General features: G+C 47.5%; 2 protein-coding genes across 2 annotated transcripts in view; one reads left to right on the top strand and one right to left on the bottom strand.

Annotated features, from left to right (window-relative positions):
* The window catches only part of AURKA (aurora kinase A), a 239,049-nt gene that overhangs the window by 45,017 nt on the left and 171,255 nt on the right, over positions 1-22,777 (top strand). The window contains exon 2 of the mRNA XM_068264483.1: positions 623-756. The gene's annotated coding sequence lies outside the window, so the exon portion shown is untranslated. The remainder of the gene's footprint in view (positions 1-622; positions 757-22,777) is intronic.
* Positions 1-22,777, bottom strand: part of CASS4 (Cas scaffold protein family member 4) — a 58,581-nt gene that overhangs the window by 22,373 nt on the left and 13,431 nt on the right. The window lies entirely within an intron of this gene.

Below are 22,777 nucleotides of genomic sequence, written 5' to 3'. Positions count from 1 at the left end.
AAAATATTTCCTCACCCTGATTTACTTTCTGAAGTCTATCGCAGGTGGCAACATCTTTACTGCTGGTAGGTGATCTCTACAGAATGTTTGTTTATAAAGAGTTCTGAAGCCAGTGAAAATGATAGCTGGTCTCCCAGAATGCCCTGAGGGGCAGAATTCCACATAGCTAAAAAGCCTAGGCTGTGACATCACTAAGAAGGAGGTGCTATATACCAATATACAGGTCCTCTTTAAAATAAACTCTGCAGTTAGAACAAGTGTTAAAGTGGACCTAAACTCTTGCACAGGACAGGAGGAAAACAGAAATTTACCCTGTATGTTTTTAAAGAGTTTAGCCTGTCTAATTTCTCCCCCTCATCTCTGACTAATCGTAAGTGTCAGCTGGCTGCCTCAGCAGAGCAGCTAATTTGTAAACACAGGGTGTTAACCCTATGGCTTCTTCCAGGAAAGCAGGAAGTAGATACACTGCAGATGTATTGCAGGATTTGTATCAGCTGTAACAAAGACATTTTGTTCTCTAAAGGTTTTTATGCTGTTGCCTATCTTTTAGAGCAGAGAGTTCAGGTCCGCTTTAATCAGTTTCTGTATTCAAGTATATCTATTTTGTTTGTTCTATAAATAGGTCCTTGTCTGATGTGTATGGAGGCCGCCATCTTTATGTTCCTGTAAAAAGTGGATCCTTCAGCGTTGCCGATGCCTAGCGCCTCACACACGCCAGATCTTCATCATCCCATCGTCAAACGAAAGTAATGTAGCGTGAGTACAGGTGTCCTTAGACAACATTGTTGACATCATTAGTGATCCACTCTTAATGGGTTACTAACGACCTGAATTGTATTGTTCTTTATTTGTCGTACATGCATTGTAGCGCCTCTCGCTTGTCCCCCTTCCCCTCTTCATAGAACAGCACAGGTTGGAACATATACAAACAGTCCCCCACTTACAAAAGACTGGAGTCACAGCATTCAGATATATAAAGTTGTCTTAATATACTAAACATAGAATACTATTTTTTATTACATATTTTTGTTTTTATATACTACGTTATTGTAGAAATTGTTATGAGTAATTGAATACACTTTAAAATCACATTAACTGCTTTCGGGCTGAAGCAGTACGTATCTACGTCCACCGGGTGGTGCTGCAGCTCTGACTGGACGTAGATTCTACTGCTTCGGCACTCCGCACTACCGCCGTTTCCGTCGATCTCGCTGCTCTGCACCCGCCGCAATCTGTGAGCAGGCCAGGAGCACCTGACCATGTGATCACTGTGAGCCAACGAAGGCGGCTCCTGACCAGCTGACAGCACTCTGCTGTCATAGAGACGGCAGAGAGAGGAGCCTGCGGCGAAGGGGTATTGGCGTCAGTGCTGGGTATGTGCGGCGATTCGTCTGGTCCTTAAAGAGACTCTGTAATAAAATAAAGTTCACTCACAAAGTACCGTACTCTCCTCAGGAGGGGAAGCCTCTGGATCCTATCGAGGCTTCCCCCGTCTTCCTCTGTCTCATGATGGTCTCGCTGGGCCCCTCCGTACAGCGGGCATGTAAATAATTACCTTTCCCTGTTCCAGCAGGGGCACTGTTGCAGCTTTCGGCTCGGAAATAGGCGGAAATAACAAATCTCAGTCGGATCCGCTCTGCTGCGCAGGTGCAGGAGACTTGCGCCTGCGCAGTAGAGCGGACCCGAGTGTGATCGGCTATTTCCGCCTATCTCTGAGCGGAGACCGGAGAGCCAATACTGCGCCTGCGCTGGAGCCCGGGAGGTAAATATTTTCATGGCTGCTGTATGGAGGGGCACAGCGAGATCACGAGACTCATTTTTTTCCCGATTTCTGTGCATTGGACTTTTTTTAAGCGCTTTTCTTCAGTCAGGAAGTGAACTCTTTGATCCGGAAAAGAATAAATACAATGTATTTATTCTTAAAAACGCTGCAATTTTGTGAGCGTTTTGCGTTTTCCTGTACCTTCCATTGAGGCGGAATCACCTCAAAAATGGCCCATGCACCGCTTTTCTGAGCAGATTGGAAACAAACCGCTCAGATGTGAACTTTCTCATAGAGAATCATTGCCCAAGCGCTTTCAGGGCGATTTTGAATATCGCCCGCACTTAAAAAAATGTCAAAAACGCCTCTAGTGTGAACAAGCCCTTAAAGGAAACCCGAGATGAGACACATATGGAGGCTGACATATTAATTTCCTTTAAAACCGTGTGCATTGCCTGGCTGTCCTGCTGACCCTCTGCCTCTAATACTATTAGCCACAGACCCTGAACAAGCATGCAGATCACGTGCTGTGACTCAAGTCTGAATTATATTTCACTTCAGGCTCCCTTTAAAGGGAACCTGAACCAAGTAAAATGATTTAAAATAAACACATGATGTACCTGCAAATGAATATTACATACTTACCTCACCGCCAGTTCTCAGAAGCTCACCATTCTTTTTTTCTAACAATGATTCATTACAGTTCTAAAACGATTTTGTCAGAACTGAAATATGTCAGTTATATATCAGTTGCTGTCAGTTATAACTGGAAGGACAACTGATGTGCAAGGTAATGTCCATGTTTACCTATGGCTCAAGTGGGCAATATTGCAGTTTAACTGACTAGGAAGCCATTGCTGACTGGTCCATCAATCACAGTAGACAAACAGGACGCAAGAGAGGAGATAGAGATTGCAGTCTACTACACGGGAGGAAAGTATGACGTGTGTATGTTTATTTTAACTTTTAATTTTTAGTTCAGGTTCCCTTTAAACACTTTAGAGCCATATTGGGAAGCAGAACTGACAGTAAAATTTCACGGTGTCAGCAGAAAAAAAAATGACATAGAAAGTTGTTTAGGGAGGCTGGGATGGTAACCTGAACTAGCGGTATTTTTATCTGCTACATTTGCTGCATGGAGCAGCTGGTTTAAAGGGACAAGGATTCATCCCAGCTGATAGTATGGAGAGACATGGGGGGGACTGGGAACAATGGTTCCCTTCACACAGTCAGAGCATCATCAGCAGGTCCTGAGCCTCCAGCTGTCTCACACACACAGACACCAGCAGCCCCCAAATATCTCACTCCTGTCATGACGTCTCTTGAGGTGCTGGCACGGGGGACACACTCAGCTATCCCACAATGCACCGCTGCTGCCCAGAGTGTCCAGGCTATTCACATATACATGTAATGCCATAGCAAAACCAGAGGTGAGAGGGATATGGAGGCTGCCATATTTATTTCCCTTTAAGTGTACCAGAGCTGTAATATAAAAAATGATTTCTACATACCTGGGGCTTCCTCCAGCCCCATCCGCTCGGATCGCTCCCACGCCGCCGTCCTCCGCTGTATGCAGCTTCGGGAATCGGGTCCCGTCACTGCCATCAGTTAGCTCCAGTCTACTCACGAGAAGTGCGCCCTCTATGTATCTATTCAACAGCTGCTGGAGAGATACGCAAACAGCGCACTTCTCGTGCATAAACTGGAGCTGACTGATGGCAGTGACGGGACCTGGTTCCCAAAGCTGCATACAGCGGAGGACGGCGGCGTGGGAGCGATCCGAGCGGATAGGGCTGAAGGAAGCCCCAGGCACATATACATTTTTTTTATATTACAGCTCTGAGACCCTTTAAGCAATGCCAGTTGCCTGGCTGTCCTGCTGATCCTCTGCCCCTAATACTTTTAGCCATAGGCCCTGAACAAGCATGCAGCAGATCAGGTGTTTTTGACATTATTGTCAGATCTGACAAGATTAGCTGCATGCTTGTTTCTGGTGTACTTCAGACACTACTGCAGCCAAACAGATCAGCAGGGGCTGCCAGGCAACTGGTATTGTTTAAAAGGAAATAAATATGGCAGCCTCCATTTCACTCTCACCTCGGGTTCACTTTTAAAGAGGATCTGTAATGTAAAAAAATCCTACTGGGGGATACTTACCTCAGGAGGGGGAAGCCTCAGGGTCCTAACGAGACTTCCCCCATCCTCCGGTGGCCCGGCAATCCGGCGGTGTAGTAGGTGCAGTAGCAGCTCTTCGTTCGGGTAAGGCGGAAATAGCCGAACCTGATCGTATTCGCTCTACTGCACTGGGGGAGGGGGGGGGGGGGTCGGGGGTCGGTTTCAGTGAGCCAGTGCTGGAGTCCTACTGTCTTCAGAGGTCAGGAAAGTCTCATTGGGACCCTGAGGCTTTCCCCTCCCAAGGTAAGTATGCCCCAGAGGGGGTTTTTTTGTATTACAGAGTCTTTTAAGGTGCGCACCAAACTACTGATCAGAACCCGATCCCTTACGGCGACATCACTAAGTGCAGCTGTACAGAAGTGTTTCTGCTGTGTAGCTGATGATGCGCAGTATTGCTATGCAGGGGGAGGGCGGAGGGACAATGGAGCATGACGTGAGCTGACGCGGGGGAGTGGCACAACCAATGAAGTTAGCCGTCGCTGGAGGTGAGTCGATCCCCCGGGCAAATCGCTTGCATATGGCGGGTCGGGGATCAGGCGGTCATTATCAGCCAACTTGAGTCAGGTGTGTGTATGAGCCTTTATAGGGGAATACTGGCTACATGATTGGAACTGGAAAACGTTGAATGTTCCAGTTCAGCAAGCTATCGAGCCCTTCCCAATCAGAGATCAATCAGGTAATGGTGACTGATGCGCCATCTTCTCCCACTCACTCTGTGTTCAGGATGATCAAGAATCAGTCAAAGCGCAGCACTACACGGCCCGCCCACCTGTTAATAACTACTCCAGCACCCAATCACCTGCAGGGCAGTTTTAAATAATTTTGGCAAAACTGAAATATATCAGTTGCTGCAGGTTATATATCAGTTGCTGTCAGTTATAACTGAAAGGACAACTGATGTGCAAGGTAATGTCCATGTTTCCCCATGGCTCAAGTGGGTGATATTACAGTTTAACCGTATGCTGACCAGGAAGCTGTTATGATGTTATGAGGTAATGGTAATTTTCAAATTGGAGGACGGAAAATTCCATTGATCACAGTGGACAAATGGGACACAGGAGAGGAGAAAGAGATTGAGGAGTAGACTACACAGGAGGTAAGTATGACCTGTGTATGGTTATTTTGACTTTTTATTTTCAGTTCAGATTCTCTTTAAAGCAGAATGTTTCGAGGCAGGATGATAGTGGCTGAGCAGTGGCTTGCTGCAAGGCTCTGGAAACAGGCTGTTAAGCCGCAGTTGGACTCGCAGTTGCTCTGAGAGATTGTAAACAGACTCCGAACAGAAGGAATACAATGTCCTACATAGCCGTTTTCTGCTCACCATTCCACAGCATAAATCTGCATAAAAGGACATGACCACAAAGGAGAGAGCGAATGGGACGTCACCGAGGCCACTAGCAGCCTTTATCAAGATGGATGGAGGAGGCACCTCCCAGAATCCTTTGCAGCCTAAACATCTGATGCTTATTCAGTAGCCACATCGTGCACAGGTCGCTGCATAGGTCATCGCTTTCCGCGTGCTGAGAAATCCCTCCAGTCTCAGAAGTAAACTGATGCGAGTGTAATGTGACATCCCCCAAATGTAGCACGATGGCTTCACAGAGCTGATAGAAGCCGATTGTGTACATATCCCCACTGACATGTAAACAACCGTCAGTGGTCGCCTTCTGTAAAAGGAACTTACACCAGCCAAGAATTCTCATCCCCGTCCCTCTGCATTATTCCCTATGGCCATTGGTATTCTTGTTTTCTGAATGTCCCTCAGTGTAAAGCTATGTTCCCACAATAGGTAGACAACATTGGTGATCAGTGGATCATGTATGAAAGGGCGTTCTGGAGGGATGATTATTATTATTATTTTTTATTTACATAGTTTTGATAGACCACAGAGTAGGGTGTTACAGTAGTCAAGACGGGAAATTATTAGAGCATGTAAAGCAGGGGTCTCAAACTTAATTTACCTGGGGGGCCGCAGGAGGCAAAGTCAGGATGAGGCTGGGCCGCATAAGGAATTTCACAATCGCGGCGCATTGCCGCCTCTGCCCGTCCCTCTCACTCTTCCTTCACAGAGAGGGGCGGGGAGAGGCGGCGATCCGTCCTGCAATTGACGTCAGGAGGGGCAGAGCTGAAGCTGAAAGCTCTGCCCCTTCCAGGAAATGCCGGCAGATTGCCCCCCGGGCGATTTGGGGGCTCTGCAGCCCTCGTTTAGCGGCGGGGATGCGGCGGATTACTTGGGAGCACTGAAGCGAACTATAAGGAAGCTTTTGCCAGCGAGGGCCACAAAATATTGTATCGAGGGCCGCAAATGGCCCGCGGGCCGCGAGTTTGAGACCCCTGATGTAAAGCATTTTGTTTGCCTCCTGTGAAAGGAAAGGATGAATTCTGGAAAAGTTTTTGAAATGGAAGTAACAGAGAGTCCAGAATTACCCCCAGACAGCGTGCTTTAGGAGGTGAGGTTATTGGGGTGTTTTCTACATTGATAATCTATTTCTACTATGGAGTCAGAGCAATTCTGAGTACCTGGCGTCGGAGCCAGAGTCGGTTGTTTCAATAAACGATGGAGTCGGAGTCAGATGATTTCCGTGCCGACTCCACAGCCCTGTATTTCTGTTAGCGATCTGTATACCTTCTGAAGCAATACACTTGGTCAGTACACATACAGTCATGTTTGTCTCCTGTGATCAAGGACTACACTGATGGAATTTTCCCACAGTGCCAGGGTAAAGCTAGGTTGGGCTGATAGTGGTCTAATCTCTAAATTAATCAATCATTTCCTAATAGAAAATCGATTGGTTAGTATCAATTAATATACCACTTTGCACCACAATGAGATTTCAGAAGTCGAGAATAGATTGAACCACTGGCACCTCTTCCCACATCTCTGTTTAAATGTACCGCCATGCACGATTGGGTATGTCAGTAAACTATCCAAAATTATGCCAGAAATATTCAGGCCACATTTACCCGATAGCATCCCAGATGCCTGATTTTCTAGCAAGGGACCCCAGTGAATTTAAGGCTAGATTCCTGAGCAATCAGACCAGGGGTGGACACTGAATCAGGAAGTAGTCTGTAAAGGTTAGGAGCTAGCTGCAATTTTTAAGAAACCACCAACTAGTCCACCTGCCCATGGAGGATTCACAGGACGGTTGCACACCTGAGGTTTGCGATGGCTGCATTGCAGAAATCAGGCTTCATATGACCCTGCCACTGTGCGGTGACAGGGTCATATGCATAGGCCCGCCAATCCCCCCCCCCCCCGGCTAGTGACGTACTCCCCGCTGGGCAGGAAGTACGTCTCTGGGATTCCTGTCTATGCTTTTGGTGACATTGCTGGGCAGACACGTCACTTGCAGAGCGACAGTGAGTCATGTGACGGGTGGGGAGAGCAGTGCCGTTAGCCGTCGTTCATACGAAATGTGATCCATCAGGACGGATCGTTGGCCGATCGGTTTAAAGCACAATAAGGGTGCCCAGGTGAAAATAAAATTAGATTAAAAACAAATAAAACATAGAAAAATGAGGTGGCTTACTTCAATGATGACAGTCAGATAAGACAGGAAGATTTATTATGCACAGGCAACACATTTTACAAGTGTGAGCCTGCTTCCTCAGGCCAATACATGTGCCGAGATACGGTTAGCCAATAGTATTGAGCGCCTCTCTGGTTGGTTGAGAGGGGTCAGGATCTGCCACATCCAACCTGTATTCCCGAAACAGGCAGTCGTTATTGGCCTCCTAGGCAGAGCTCTATCTGGGGTGTGTACGTAGCTTAAAGAGGAACTCCAGTGAAAGTAATGTAATAAAAAAGTGCTTCATTTTTACAGTAATTATGTATAAATGATTTAGTCAGTGTTTTCCCATTGTAAATTCATTCCTCTCCCTGATTTACATTCTGACATTTATCATATGATCACTTTTCAAAGTAAGTACCGTGGCGCCCCGATATACTAAGAGTAGGTTGCCGCTGTGTAAGGATGAATCCTTTACATCCAAGTAGTCCGAAATATTTTTTACGTTGCACAGCGCAGAAGTAAGTGCCCACCTCATTTAGCCTGTATTTGCCTTTTTAATCCAGAAATAAATGAACTTGTACATTCCACTGAAAGCACCTTGTTTGCTTTATTTGCACATTGAGGGCACATAGGTGGAGAAGTGAAAAAGTACATCATCCACTAAGGAGAGTATACTTGTGCTGTGCAACGTAAAAAATATTTATCATATGGTGACATTTTTACTGCTGGCAGGTGATGTCAGTGGAAGTAGCTGCTGCTTGCTTTTTTGGCAGCTGTAAACAGCTGTTATTTTCCACAATGCAACAACGTTCAGACAGAAAACTGTCAGGACCATGGTCCTGACATCACACTGTGGGAGGGGTTTCGCCACAATATCAGCCATACAGAGCCCCCTGATGATCCGTTTGTGAAAAGGAATAGATTTCTCATGGGAAAGGGGGTATCCGCTACTGATTGGGATGAAGTTCAATTCTTGGTTACAGTTCCTCTTTAAGGCCCAGGCCTGTGTGGCTTTCACAGAAATCCGGCCCTGCATCTTATACATATACGCACATGGATATTATAGATATCAGCGGTTTCTGTTAGGGTGCCCCTTTAACCCGGATTGAAGTTCCTGCCATGAGCCGTGCTTTCATCCACCCCGATGTGTGCCCAGAGGGTGGAGTGACGCAGCTCAGAAAATGATGATTTTGGATGCGGAGTGTCACAGTGCGGCTGTGGGATTTTTGGGGTGAGACCTCTGGTGGAATGTTCACACAGGACCCTGGGATCGCAATGCACAGGAAGTGGCAGGAAGCAGAGAGTGGAGCGAGCTCGGGGGACCAGCTCTGAGGCTCTGTGAGATTTGGGATATTTATACAAACACATATGTTCTGTAGAGATGTCAGCTGCGGGCTGCACTCCCAATCCATGAACCCCTGACATAAACAGCTTCAGCTATATTTACTGCCTCACATAAGGGGGAACTCAGAGGAATACTGCACAGGAAGCACACGGCTCTGCTCAACTTCAACACCAGAGATAGGACTGACTGTACTGCTTGCCATGTGGCCAAGTTATGGTCTACTCATCACCTGTGTCTGATAAATCAGCAGTATCTGTTACCCATACCAATCATCAAGCCAGTCCACATAAGCGCAGCTTACAAACAATTCGGAAGAAGAAAAGTAAAGTAAGCTCAGGACACTCTTAGTTTCATTTTGGAATATAGAGGCACCAAAACAGAATAGAATACACTAAAAAACAGTTTAAAAATGGGAGGTAGTGTTGGACTTACCACCAACAGATGACGCAAAAGGTCTATTTCATTATAGAACACAATTTTATATTAGGGTTTACTCATCTTTTTTGGAATGCGTTTCGTGGGTCGAACCTGCTTCCTCAGGCAACAGGGGAATAACTGTGGAGAGTCAGTACAGAGGCGCCTATGCACTGAGAAACTCCACAATTACTCCCCTATTGCCTGCCTTGAACTGTTTTTAGGGTATTTTATTCTGTTTTGGCTCCTCTGTATTCCTAAACCAGGCTAGGGGTTGTCCACCCTCGGTGGAGGGGTGTCAACCCATTCCTACTACTAGGCTAGCTGCCTCCATGGGTGACAGCTTGCATTCAAATTTTAGAATTTAGATTAGTGTTAGCACATAATTTGCATTTGATTTGTATTCAAGGTGTGTATTTCGCCCCAAGGGGCTGGGCATATCTCTGGAGCTTTCACTTCACTTGCAGCCTGTGAGCACTGCCCTTTGCTTGCTGTCTTTTGAACAAATGTGTATACCATTTATGGCTAGCTGCACCAGGTAAGGATCATGTTTTTAATTTTAGACTAGCTAGGGTTCACTGTTGGATATGCTTCACTGTTGAATATGCTTCACTGTTACATTAGTTTGAGGTTTTAACCTTTTGATTGGATAATTTTCACTGTTTGAACATGCTTCACTATTTGATATGCTTCACTGTTAAACTAGTGGTTAGGTTCTCTCCCGTGGGGGCCCGTCACCGCCGTGGGAGAGTCTAGTAGGGATAATTTGTGCACAACCTATGCTGAAGCTAACGCCCTCCTTTACTGTATCTGTTTTGAATGCAAGGTGTGTAATCTGCCAGTTATTCGAGCTCTGCATACTTGTGCAGGTAGTCAATTCAGGTGCAGCGTCTGTTTGGAAGCGCTGCCATTTCCTTCTGCTGTACAATTCCTACTACAACAGAGAGCAGCCTCTTAACCCGAGTGAGGTTGGGTCTAATCTCCCCCACCTGCCCATAAAGTGGTTGCCTGGGGCCCCAAGCGGTAACCTACACTTGTGAGCATTTCAGCTATGTTGTTGCACAGATTCTCTTCCAGTTCGAAAAAATCATTGAATTGGAAGTTCGATCAGACCGCAATATTAAGTGATGTACGGGCTGCAATATTGAGTGATGTAAGGGAAACCGAGGTGAGACGGATATGGAGGCTGCCATACTTATTTCCATTTAAGCAATACCAGTTCCCTGGCTGCCCTGCTGATCCTCTGCCTCATGCCGCATGCAGCAGATCAAGTACTCTGACTCAGCTGACTCGAGTTTTACTGGAATAGCCATATGCTTGTTCCAGGGTTTTGACTCCGACACTACTTACACCAGAAGATCAGCAGTTTAAAGGAAATAAATATGGCAGCCTCCATATCCCTCTCACCTCGGTTTCCCTTTAACTCTTGAGACTACCAGCTTACGCAGTGTTTTTGGTGTGTGGGAAGAAACCTACGTTGAGAAGCTAAAAGCCATGGTGGATGTTCTGCCCACCATATAGACTTGCAAAGCACTTGGCCACCATTGTGCTCATAGCCGTCCCATGCACCTCCATCCATAATGTTTTCTTGATGTAATAATGTCACTCCTCACTGTCACATGACCATCCAGTGGCCTGATATAATTAGCAGGACATCTGTGCTCTGACACCTCACACCCATCAGGTTGTTGCACCCTGTGGGCACCTTTCCCTTGCCTGACTAATCAAAAGGATGTCATTAAGTGTAAAATTGGCGCCTTTGTGCCCCTTGCCTTTATAGAGGTCCTTTATTGCATGCTGCCTCGTTAATATCTCTTTGTTCCTTCTTAATTAGCTCTTACGTAGCTCTTTAATCCTATTGTTATGCCCGTCTCCCGGCTTCCTAACCTGATTACAGCCAGGAGTGAAATGCCTAATCCCACCAGAGTTATTTCAAATGAAACAGAAGGAATGTGTGTAAAAAGCTGCACACTTTACTGGAGTTGCCCTATGAGCAGGAATGGTCAGGCCACCCCTTGGGGCGCTGAGATAGGACTATAAACCAAACTGCTCAGCTCACTGATACGGCAAAGGGGACAAACATAGTGACTTCCTCAATGCCAGACTGGCAGGAATTCTCACCTTGTGGCGTGTTCCTCTGCAGCAATCTTGATCTAAGTCTGGGGTTCACTCAGTGGCACTTAGGCTCCCTGCACACTGGATGCAATTCCGATTCCGCTTTTTAATCGGTTTTTACATCCGATTCCGATTTTTAATCTTTACTGCATGCTGCGTTTTTTGATCCGTTTTTCTGTTGCATGTATTCAGGGAAAATCGGAATTGAAAATCGGAAACGGAATCGGAAAACGGATTTGCAGTGTGCAGGGAGCCTCTAGGTGGTCGTACGACCTGCGCCTGTTTGCACCGCGCATACCTCACTCCCACGCACGATTGCAGGACTTCACTAGGGCTGCCTCTACTCTCTGGAACTCGCTCCCACCAGCCAACAGACTTGCCCCCACCCTTAATAACTTCACCTTTTCATGCTCGCCTACCCCTCCCTGCATCAATACCATATTATGTTCTGATGGGCGCCCTCTCAACACACGCATCTATTGTCCCTACCCCACTCTTAAGATTGTAAGCAGAGGCGTAGCAATAGCCACAGCAGCTATAGCAGCTGCTATGGGGCCTGGAGCAGAGGGGGCCCAGGTGGTACCTGATGGATTTACTATTAACTTTCTTGTGTCCCTCCTCCTTCACTTTAACATAGTGTCCATGGGTTATACGTAGATTGCATGAGAATGTAAAGAGCCCAGTTAACTCATATCCATAATGTAGGGGCAGGTGGCATAGCTTAAGATTTCATACATCTGTGGGCCCCAATCAAATTTTGCTATGGGGTCCCATGATCTCTAGCTACGCCACTGATTGTAAAGGTCCGTACACATGCCGGACTGGAGGCAACGACGGGTCCGTCGTTGCCTCCCGCTGGGTAGGCGTTCCAACGACAGTCCGGGCGGATCGCTCAGAAACAGCCGTATCAGTCCGCCGACAGTGCGTACACACGCCGGACTGTCGTTGGAACGCCCACCCAGCGGGAGGCAACGACGGACCCGTCGTTGCCTCCAGTCTGGCGTGTGTACGGACCTTAAGCCTCTGGCAGGGCCTTCCCCCCTAGTGTTTCTAGCTTGATTATTCAATCTCACTGTTTGTCACCCCTCTCCTGGACTAGAACAGTCTCTATTAGAACAAAGACACTGAAAGTCTGTTATCAAAGACATTTGCATGATCTTGTTTTGTTGTGAGCTCCTTGTATATAAACCCATTTATCTATTGTGCAGCGCTGCTTAATATGTTGGCGCTTTATAAATACAATAAATAATAATAATACATCTAGCAATTTTCCGGCCCAATCGACCATGCAATTCAGTAATTTTATCGAATCAGATGAAAATTGGAACATGTTCGTCCGATTGATGATTCAATCTATTTTGGGCAGAAATTGGCCAAATGCATGGATCGGACATGCTGGAATATCACGGTTGAAAGTGCTTGATTTGGTGTGCGGCAGTAACGCCTTTCGATATTGCGATGACCGACATACAAGACAGACTCCCGGCCGATATCCCCCCAGGTGTACAATGCCCCCCTCCGTGGTGCCTGTGCATTGTAAATTCTCACCTTCTCAGCAGGCAGGGCTCCCGGCGTCCTCCACTGACACCCCCTTACCGCTCATGCCTGTCCCACGTGGCACCAGGCGCATGTGTGAGGTACAGCACTCCCGGTAATGGGGGACAGCAGAGGATTCTGGGAGCTGCATCAGTGGGATAGGTAAGAATTTTTAGAGCAGGGGCAGGATGGACATTTTACACTTGGGTAGTGGCCATGCAGGTGGCGCTGTCAAGATAAAATCTATGGGGGAATCAGTCTGCAGTGTATAGGCAGACAACAGATGTCTCTCTCATCAGATTCGATCTGTCTCATGGCCGACCAGCCCATACATCGCTAGATGGATAGGCACCTTTAGGGCTAGATTTATAGAAAGGCTACAAAGGCCCAAGCCTTGGGTGGCTGCTGCCCAAAGGGACAGCTAGAAATGGAAGAGGGCTAGTTGTATGCATTTATCACAGAGTCATTTGGCTATATCTGTGTGGACATTGAAGTACACCTCTAACAAAGAAAAAACAGCCCCTATGGGGTACTTACCTCGGGAGGGAGAAGCCTCAGGATCCCAATGAAGCTTCCCCTGTCCCTTTAGTTTAGGGATCCAGCGTTGGCTCCCCCAAAATTCCCCCGACAAGCACTGCACAGGTCCGGCAATATTTACCTGCAGCGATCCAGGGCAGTTGCAGCAGCGGCTTTTCAACGGGTTCTGACAGAAATAGCCAAGCTCAATCGTGTCTGCTTTACTGCATAGGCTTCAGTAGCCTGCACAGCAGAGTGGACCCGATTGGGCTCAGCTATTTCCGCCTGAGCCAGAACAGAGTGCCGCTACTGCAACTATGCTAGATCGTAGTAGGTAAGTATTTACCTCCCCGGTGTTCAGAGGCTTAAAGCACGGAGGAGGATGGGGGGGAGCCTCATTGGGACCCAGGGGGTTCCCCCTCCCGAGGTAAGTACCCCATAGGGGCTGGTTTTGTCATTACAGGTTTACTTTAACTGACCACTCCTCAACATGACAAACAGTTTTTTGGGCAAGACATGGTATATTAGAGTTTGTAAACAAAGGAACCTCCTAACCAAGAGCAGCAGGAGGGGTGTAAATCTGTGTACACAACTAATTGCTGGCTGCATAAAACAATGGCTTGTAATCAGCTGGGATGACAATGCAGCTCTAGTACAGGTGCGCCCCAACCTTAGTGGCCTCCTCCACTCCAGCCAGTGAGATGGATATTACTTGGCTAACTGCTATTGTAGCCCTCGGAGCAGGACACCCGGTAATAGCTTCAGTCACACCAGTCGGGCCGATCTGTGCAGCCGACACCCATGCAACCCCCTGCCGCCGGGAGCGTTCTGCACCTGCACAATACTGTCTGCACAAGCGCAAAACCCTCCTGTCTCAGGTTCATTTTAAAGTGGATCTGAACTCTTGCATAAGACAGAAAGAGATCATAGAGAAATGTACGCTGTATGTTTTTAGAGAGTTTAGCAGGTCTAACTTCCCCTCATTTGTGACTAATCGGCACTTAATAATTTGATCTCTCTCCTGTGCCGCACGACTGCCATGGCAGAGATGGCAGATAAGCCCATTTGAAAGCACAGGATGCTAACAATAATTCTGCTTCCATGAATCAGGAAGTAGAAACACTGCAGATTCATTTTACGAATAGTATCAGAGGTAACAAAGAAATGTTTTTTGCTTAAAGGTGCTGTTGCTTATCTTTTAGAGCTGAGAAGAGTTCTGAGTTCAGATCCGCTTTAACTACCGGTATGTCAGCTGAGGACCAGTTCCACAGCCCTAGATGATGTGCCCGATGTGAGATTATTTTAGCTGACAAAACTGTAATGTGTACATGGCTTGAATAATGATGACTTGTTGTAGCATACGACTCAGTGGAGCTTCACTAAGTGGATCCGTACCCAATTCCTCAAGCTACATTGCAGGGCCCACACTTTGCAGACTCATCGCTAGCCTACAGACTAGCGATTTGTTCTGTTGCTAGGCGGGGGCAGAGGGCAGACGAAGCAGCGCAGTTGTGATGTCATGCAACTCTCAGGCAGCAATCAGTTACAATGATCTGCCTGGCTGAGGCATGGCGGCTGCTCTACACAGGCTAGATTCTCAGCAGAGGTTATTTAGTTCATGCTTGTCTTCCTATTTATATAGCCACCTTCAGACTGAATGTTGTCTTTCTCCTGGAGGTGTGAACATTTTGGGAATGTTTTGGAAGGTCTGATAACCTGATGATTACACCACCCCCTCCTGTGACCTGAGGCAACATTAACATATCTATAGCAATCAGCAGTGCCAACCAGAAGAGGCAGGGGAGAGGTCAGCTGAGGCATCACAGGTACTGATGGGATTATCCTTCAAACTCACACTTTTTGGTCAAAATTACAAAAGTTATTTTAGGTAAATCGTTTAATGACTAACCATAGTTAAGGTGCATACACACGCCTGATCTCTTCAAACGACGGGTCGTCAGACGACAGTTTGCCTGTGTGTACAGTCTGTCGGCAGGCTGATAAGGCTGGTTTTGACTGATCCGCTTGGCGGATCAGTATGTACGTAAATTCATGGTTGCCACCTCATGCCTTTAAATACCGGCACATATAAATTATACATGCCTTGTGGCTAGTTAGATGCTGTTTAGGTACTGATTATGGGTGGGTAGCCCCAGAACCTGTATAACTTAGATATGTCGGCATTTAAAGGGATGAGGTGGCAACCCTGACGTACGTGCGTCTGCAATTTTTCTGAAGAAGGACCAGTTTTTGGCCCCGAAACAATTGTCAAGTCAATGTTGACTGATGCAATAAAAAGATAACTGCATTGAGTCACCAGTGTGCTGACCTGATCTTACTTATGCTCATGGACATTATGGTGACGTGGCTTAGCACCCGGGTCAAGCGCCGAACGTGTGGGTAAGGTGTGCCATCCCAAAATACCGTTGTTAAACAGAGATTAAAATTGCCGCAAACAAACGAGCCACATCCCGCAAACAACATTACCCTGGCACAAAGAGACAAGCCTAACAATTGTCCAGGCACCCCGGAGGAAGCAGCTTTGAGCATGAAGGTAAAGGTGCTCATACATCAGACGACGTATGGGCAGAGCAACCAAGAGACAGATCTCTCTCTGATCTGTTGATGGCCCATACACCGCAGGCCAATTCCCGATCAAGTTCATGCTGAGATCAATCCGGAATGACGGAATCAGCCTTGTGAAGCCGCATCCACCACCTCGCCAGCTCAACGCTGTCCTCCCTAATGTTCAATGTTCCCAGTGCACTATACACTACATGTCTGCGTCCGCCGCTGGCTCCGCCTCCATCCAGCCCCAGAGTAACGTGGGCGTGTGTGTCGGCAACCACGTGGGGTGCGTGTATGGATAGAGGATGGAGTCAGAACCAGACACAGACAGGTGATGTATAGTGCACTGGGGGGAACATTGAACATTAGGGGGGACAGTGTTGGGGGTTTAGTTGTGTTTGTCACTCATCCCGATATTGCTCATCGTTATCGTCACACACCCGACCGACCACGGCGGCCAGACATCGTGCAGCATGTCTGATCTACATGCTCTCCCAGCATCGCCGATCGGGCATGCACTTTGTGGCACTGATTTTCATCCGATTCAATTATTATTTTCCAACAGCTATGCCTCATCTGAGGTAAGACTGTTTCATTTTAAACTGTTTTTAAACGGACCCTGAACTGTCAATAAAAATGAAATTGGTACTTACTTGTGGCCTCTTCCAGCCCACCGTAGGCTGCGAGGTCCCCCAGCATCCTCCTGGCTCCTTTTCCGGTCCCACTGGCGGCTCAGTTACCGGCGACTTTCATGCTGAAGGTCGGCAGTACACTTCCTGGATGGGCAACGCTATGCAACAACAAGCCGCCAGACAGTCTTGCGCATGCGCAGTTTTCTAACTCTGAACCGCACCTGCACACGACTGTCAGCCGACGGGATTGCCCTTCCAAGAAGTGTACTGCCGACCTTCAGCGTGAAAGTCACCAGTAACAGAGCTGCCAGTGGGACCGGAAGAGGAGCCAGGAGGTACGGCGGGCTGGAGGAAGCCCCAGGTAAGTCCCATTTTTATTGTCAGCTCAGGGTCCTTTTAAGTATTTTATATTTTGGGGGAACCCAATACCACCTATTCGCTGGTGAGCATTAGTTCAACTTGAATTTATAAAGACCGTAAAGGTACCTGATATTCAGCTACAACTTCTCCTTAGCTTCTGTCTTTAGCTAACAGGGTACCACATGCTACTCTGCAGAACATCTGTGTCTGACATGGTAATTGGTGAAGTCCTCATGGGGAAGCTCTCAAGCAGAGTTACTGCATTCTGAGGAAGGCCTCCACATCTTCTGTCTACAAGGGTCTCTATCTGCATGTGAGTGAGAGAACTCATCTCCTCACAGGTCACAGGAGAGGCCTCATCACACAAGGACTCTGAGGATGAATGAGAAGAGGAAGGCTCCATTTTAATGGAAGAGGATCACAAATGGCTTATTTCCTGCCTGCTTTGCTTTGTGTAGATTTCCCACTGGTGTTGTCAACACTGCAGAGCCATTAATGGGAGCCAGATGTGCAGAATGCAGAGCCGGAAGTAAGACCAGCAGCTGCAGTATGGATGCATGGATGGATTTCATTGGGTGCTGACTGCAGAGAGGTGCTGTAAAGCTGAATACTCACCCTGCGACCCCGGAAGATGGATGCCAGAGACGTCCCACAGAGACGAGCGCTCCCCGATCCACCTTCCTGGCAGCAGGTATACGCAACGTTATGTGAAGAGTTAACAACCGCGGCACTTTGCGCAGGAGTCATTGGGGATCTTAAAGATTCAATGTGAAGGTCATTATCGCCGTGCGTCACTAAGCGTCTTTTGCATAATAACGCACCTGTACCCAGGTTGCAAGATCGGAGAAATGATCGATTGTCACTCAAAAAAAAAACCGGTCATCGGAAAAATCATGTAGTGGGTACAGGCCTTTAGCACCAGTTTCCACTATTTCCGAATCTGCCGCGTTTCCCCACATGCGAGCTACACAGGGAAACGCTGCCTATTCGGATAATGGCTTTCTGGTCTGTAGTGCAGTGCAATCCTGGCCTGCATACTGCAGCTTCCCACGCCACGCACCCCAATTCATTATTTACATAGCGCCAACATCTTCTGCAGCGCTGTACAGAGTATAGGGTCTTGTCACTAACTGTCCTTCCGAGGGGCTCACAATCTAATCCCTACCACAGTCATATGTCTGTGTATGTATCGTGTAGTGTATGTATCATAGTGTAGGGCCAATTTAGGGGGAAGCCAATTAACTTATTTGTATGTTTTTTTGGGATGTGAGAGGAAACCAGAGCACCCGGAGGAAACCCACACAGACACGGGGAGAACCTACAAACTCTTACAGATGTTGCCCTGACTGGGATTTGAACTAGGAATCCAGCGCTGCAATGCGAGAGCACTAACCACTACGCCACCGTGCTTACTGCCCGAGCGGTTTTACTTTTTGACTTGCAGAGGGCTAAGAAGTTATTTTAAACAGAAGATGAAAAATGATCTCCTAGGAGAAAACTCAGGAGAAAAAGTAAATTACACCCTTAAAGAGAACCCGAGGCGGGGTTCTTACCTCGCAATCCCCATACAGAGGCTGGGTCTGTCTATAGAGCCCAGCCTCTGTTGCTAGTTAGTTTCCTCCAAAGACCCCCCTGCGCGCCGTCAGACCCCATAAAACACAGCCGCGCTGTCGACACGCAGCGTGTCGCAGCGCGCTGTGTTTACCTCACTAATGCCAGTCTCGCCGCTTCCCCGCCTCCTGAATCACTCCTGTCCCCGCCCACATCCTTCCCCTCCCCGCTGATTGGAGGGAAGGGACGCGGGCGGGGACCGCAGCGATTCAGGAGGCAGGGGAGCAGCCGAGACTGACATTCGTGAGGTAAACACAGCCGCATAGCGCGGCTGTGTTTTATGGGGTCTGACGGCGTGCAGGGGGGTCTTTGGAGGAAACTAACTAGCAACAGAGGCTGGGCTCTATAGACAGACCCAGCCTCTGTATAAGGATTGCGATGTAAGAACCCCGCCTCGGGTTCTCTTTAAGGTGGCTATACACTACTCGATTTGGTGGCCGATCAACATAATTATGAAACTGGATGAAAATCAGTGCTGCCAAGAGCAACAAGGCCGAAATTGGTCGCATTGTCGATGGGACATGTTGTACAATGACGGGCCGTTGTGGTCGATCAGGTGCACATCGGTAACAGCATGCAATATCGGGACAAGCGATGAGCGTGACGAAACCCCTAGCGCTATTCCCGCTAGTATATAAATGTACCCCCGTATGTGCATTTATTCATTACCTGTCCTGTGTTGCCCACTGTGCGGTGCCCATCCATCTTCGAATCCCGCACCTCCATAGCAGTTGGCACATATGTGGCATCACAACGTCATGTGCTATGCACCGACAACATGTATAGCGCAAATGGAGAAGCGGGATTCCAAAGATGCGCAGTGGGCAACATAGGACAGGTAATATATAAATGCACATATGAGGGGCATAGGGCACATTTAAATACTGGGGGGGGGGCAATGGCAAATTCGGCCAATTCCCAAGAGATTTCATGCTGAAATTGATCAGGAATCGGCCTGCGGTGTATGGGCAGCCGACAGATCTCTCTCTAAACAGATTGGATCAGAGAGAGAGATCTGTCTCTTGGTGTAATCTGCCCATACATCGCTAGATCTATGGGTACCTTTAGCTTATGAGCTGATACCCAAACCACTGGCACCAAGTCTGGCTATTAGATGTTTTGTGACTCCACAGGCAGACTTTATGGCCACCCCAACAAGGCCTTACATAAATAACAAGTGTGTACTCTTCTTTACAACTCATTGAGGAAATATTTATGGCAGCCTCAGTAAAATTCTATTCATTCTATGGAATTCACTTGTGTTGTATCAGCCAGTCTTCTCCATAAAGACCATTTGGCTCAGGAGAAGAGAAAAGGTCTTCCACCCCTCCCCCTGAGATTCTACAAACTGGTGGAGACCAGCCTCAGTCACTTGAGGTCAAAGCAGATCACAATGACAGCAAATGGCTAAGAAAACAAGCTTCAGGTGACAAGACCTTTCTGCAAAGCTCTGGGTGACACTCACCTTTATCTCTCTATCCCAACAAAGGCCTTCAAAGACCCAGGAGGGCGTTCATCGCCTCTGCTGTGACAAGTGACACCAGCCACCTAAATCTATGGTGATAGACAACCTGCCATAACCTGGAACTCACTAGCTGGAGTCAAAACTGAAGTATGCGTTCTTGAAATAAAAAGTAATTGCAATTATTCAGGTTGGAGTGAGCATATGATGTCTCCCATGATGCATCACTGCTGGATATGCAAATCATCCCTTTAATGTCGCTGTAAGCTAAACACACCTCCAGAACTGCTGGAATACAAAGATCAGTGGTTCTGAAGGTGTGTTTAGCTTACAAGAACAAAACTGCATTCCAGAAGTTCTAGAGGTGTGGTTAGCTTACAAGGACATCAAAGGGATGATTTGCATATTCAGCAATGATGCATTGTAGGACACCTCTAATGCTCACTCCAACCTGAGTAATCGCAAGAATGCAAAATTCTGTTTTTCATAGCATTTTAGTAAGAAAACTTTTTGGTCCCTTTTCGCCCCTTATACACCCCTATAAGTTCTGGTTCACCATGAGTTTGCTGGGTAATCTGTAGGTGGAGTCATGTGACTTCCAGTTGTTAACATAAGATGTGGCCACTATAACTCCACCTCCCCATATCTTGTGGCCACAATAACTCCACCCACCAATAATGCATGGCCAGCATAACTCCACCCACCTATAGCGTGTGGTCACCATAACTCCCTCCTATAGTGGCCACATCAAAGTTTGCCCCCCCCCCCCCCCCCCCCTAGGCTCTGGGCCCTGTTGTGGCTGCAGGGCTGCCTTCCCATTACTTACAGCTCTGGTTGACCTAACAGTACTTCTTTTGAGTTATGGGAGGGAATAGCAGTAAACATTGCAACCTCTTAGAGATCATACAACCTCCATGCAGAGAAGTTCATACAAATTACACATTCACAGTGTGAGTAAGCCACTCTAATGCGTAAGAAATAAATTACAAACTTCCCCTTCTCTGTCCTGCCCAACATGTGACAATGTTTTCATATTTCCTTTCTCCCGTCAACGAGACTCAACATAAAATAACTTTGCACCTGTTGGCAAGCGGAGCCTCAGCTGTTGTTTTGAACTAAAGATACTTTATTAAATAACCCTGAAAGTTTTCACTGGGCGATGCGCAGAGCTCAGAGGAATGATGGCTTCCGGCTCTGCTAATACAGAAAGCTTAATTGGTGGTGCCCGAGGGCTAAGGAGGAAGTGTGGGGAAGATCAGAGCCACTGAGTGCAGGAGGGCGTAGAGGCCGTTCACCACACACAGGGAGTCATCTGCCACAGCGAGGCATGAGGAATACTAAGCAGGACCTGTCGGGAAAACTGAACGTTACATCTTCAACTATGTCGCATTGCAGTAAAAATTTGCAAACATTTGAAAAAAAATTGTATCTCTTCTGAGATTTATGTGAAAAAGGAAGCTCCTGCTGTATCTAGCATCATGCCTCCTAAAGCTATGTTCACATTGCGGCGCAACGGCTGTATTGTAATGCAGAAATCGCAGTGCGGCGGGTGCATTGCAGTATAATGGAGTGCAGCATGTTACCACAGAACGTATGCGCTAAAACACACAATACTATACTGTCCAACAAAGAGACGAAAACGTAACCTTTAGTATTTTAAATTAGTTGGCCAGTTTAAATACTTTTATATAGAGACTCTGTAATAAAAAATAAATCTCTCAGGGGTATACTTACCTCGGAAGGGGGAAGTCTCTGGATCCTAGTGAGGCTTCCCCCATCCTCCTAAACCTCAGGAATCCAGCGCTGGCTCCCCCGAAGCCACAGTGGCGCAGGTGCAGTATCATCTGCAGTATTTACCTTCCCCGGTTCCAGCGCAGTAGCGGTTCTCAGCTCAGGCTCCAGCGGTAATAGCCGAGCCACTCTACTGCGCAGGCGCGAGTCGCCAGCACAGTAGAGCGGACCTGATCAGGCTTGGCTATTTCCTCTGGAGCTCGAGCAGAGAGACGCTACTGCGCGGTAGGTAAATATCACAACATTTCGGGGGCTTCCAGCACTGGATCGCCGAGGCTTAGCAGGACAGGGGAAGCCTCATTAGGATCCCTTGCCAAGGTAAGTATTCCCCAGAGGGTTTTTTTTTTTTACTTATAGATTTTCTTTAAATAGCATGTTGGGAACAAGGGCTAGGCATGATAGCCGATATTAATTCCTATTCAAAATCTGACACTGAAAATAGACACTGTAACCCGGAAAAGCATAATGTTTACATGTGCTACTACATCACCCCACCATAACCCAACATGTTTCACCTCATAAAAATAAGGGCTTCGGCAGGGCTAAGTACATAGGTGCAAAAGTGCTTTGTGCTGTATTATAAAGCGCATCATCATTCCTGCGCCATGGCAAACCGATCCTCTGGTCCCCCGCATCACCCAATTGATGGCCATTGCCCCTGCAGTCCTCGATCGTGCTTCTGTCGCCGGGAGAATCCGTTGCATACGCAGTAGGACATTTTTCTCAGGACGTTTCCCGTCCAACTCTGTGAACCTGTATGTAGTGGAAATGGGCCCTAAGATAGAATGAGGCCCTAGGCTTTGGCTCCCCACTATGCTCCTTTTGATAATCGGAATTGGAGAGGGGCCAGAGAAGGTGGAAGCTGGGCCGATAGACACCCACTAGGCCCCAGGCACTTGCCTTGTGGATGATCCTGCTTTAGAAACAGCTTCCACCCGAGGCTTGTCACCCTGGTACTCTGCTTTGTAAAGCAGT

The sequence above is a fragment of the Hyperolius riggenbachi genome, chromosome 12 (genome assembly GCF_040937935.1).
Source record: "Hyperolius riggenbachi isolate aHypRig1 chromosome 12, aHypRig1.pri, whole genome shotgun sequence".
In the NCBI taxonomy this organism is placed as follows: Eukaryota; Metazoa; Chordata; class Amphibia; order Anura; family Hyperoliidae; genus Hyperolius; species Hyperolius riggenbachi.
Note: the sequence above shows the minus strand (reverse complement) of the source record. Positions and strands in the feature narration are given on the sequence as shown.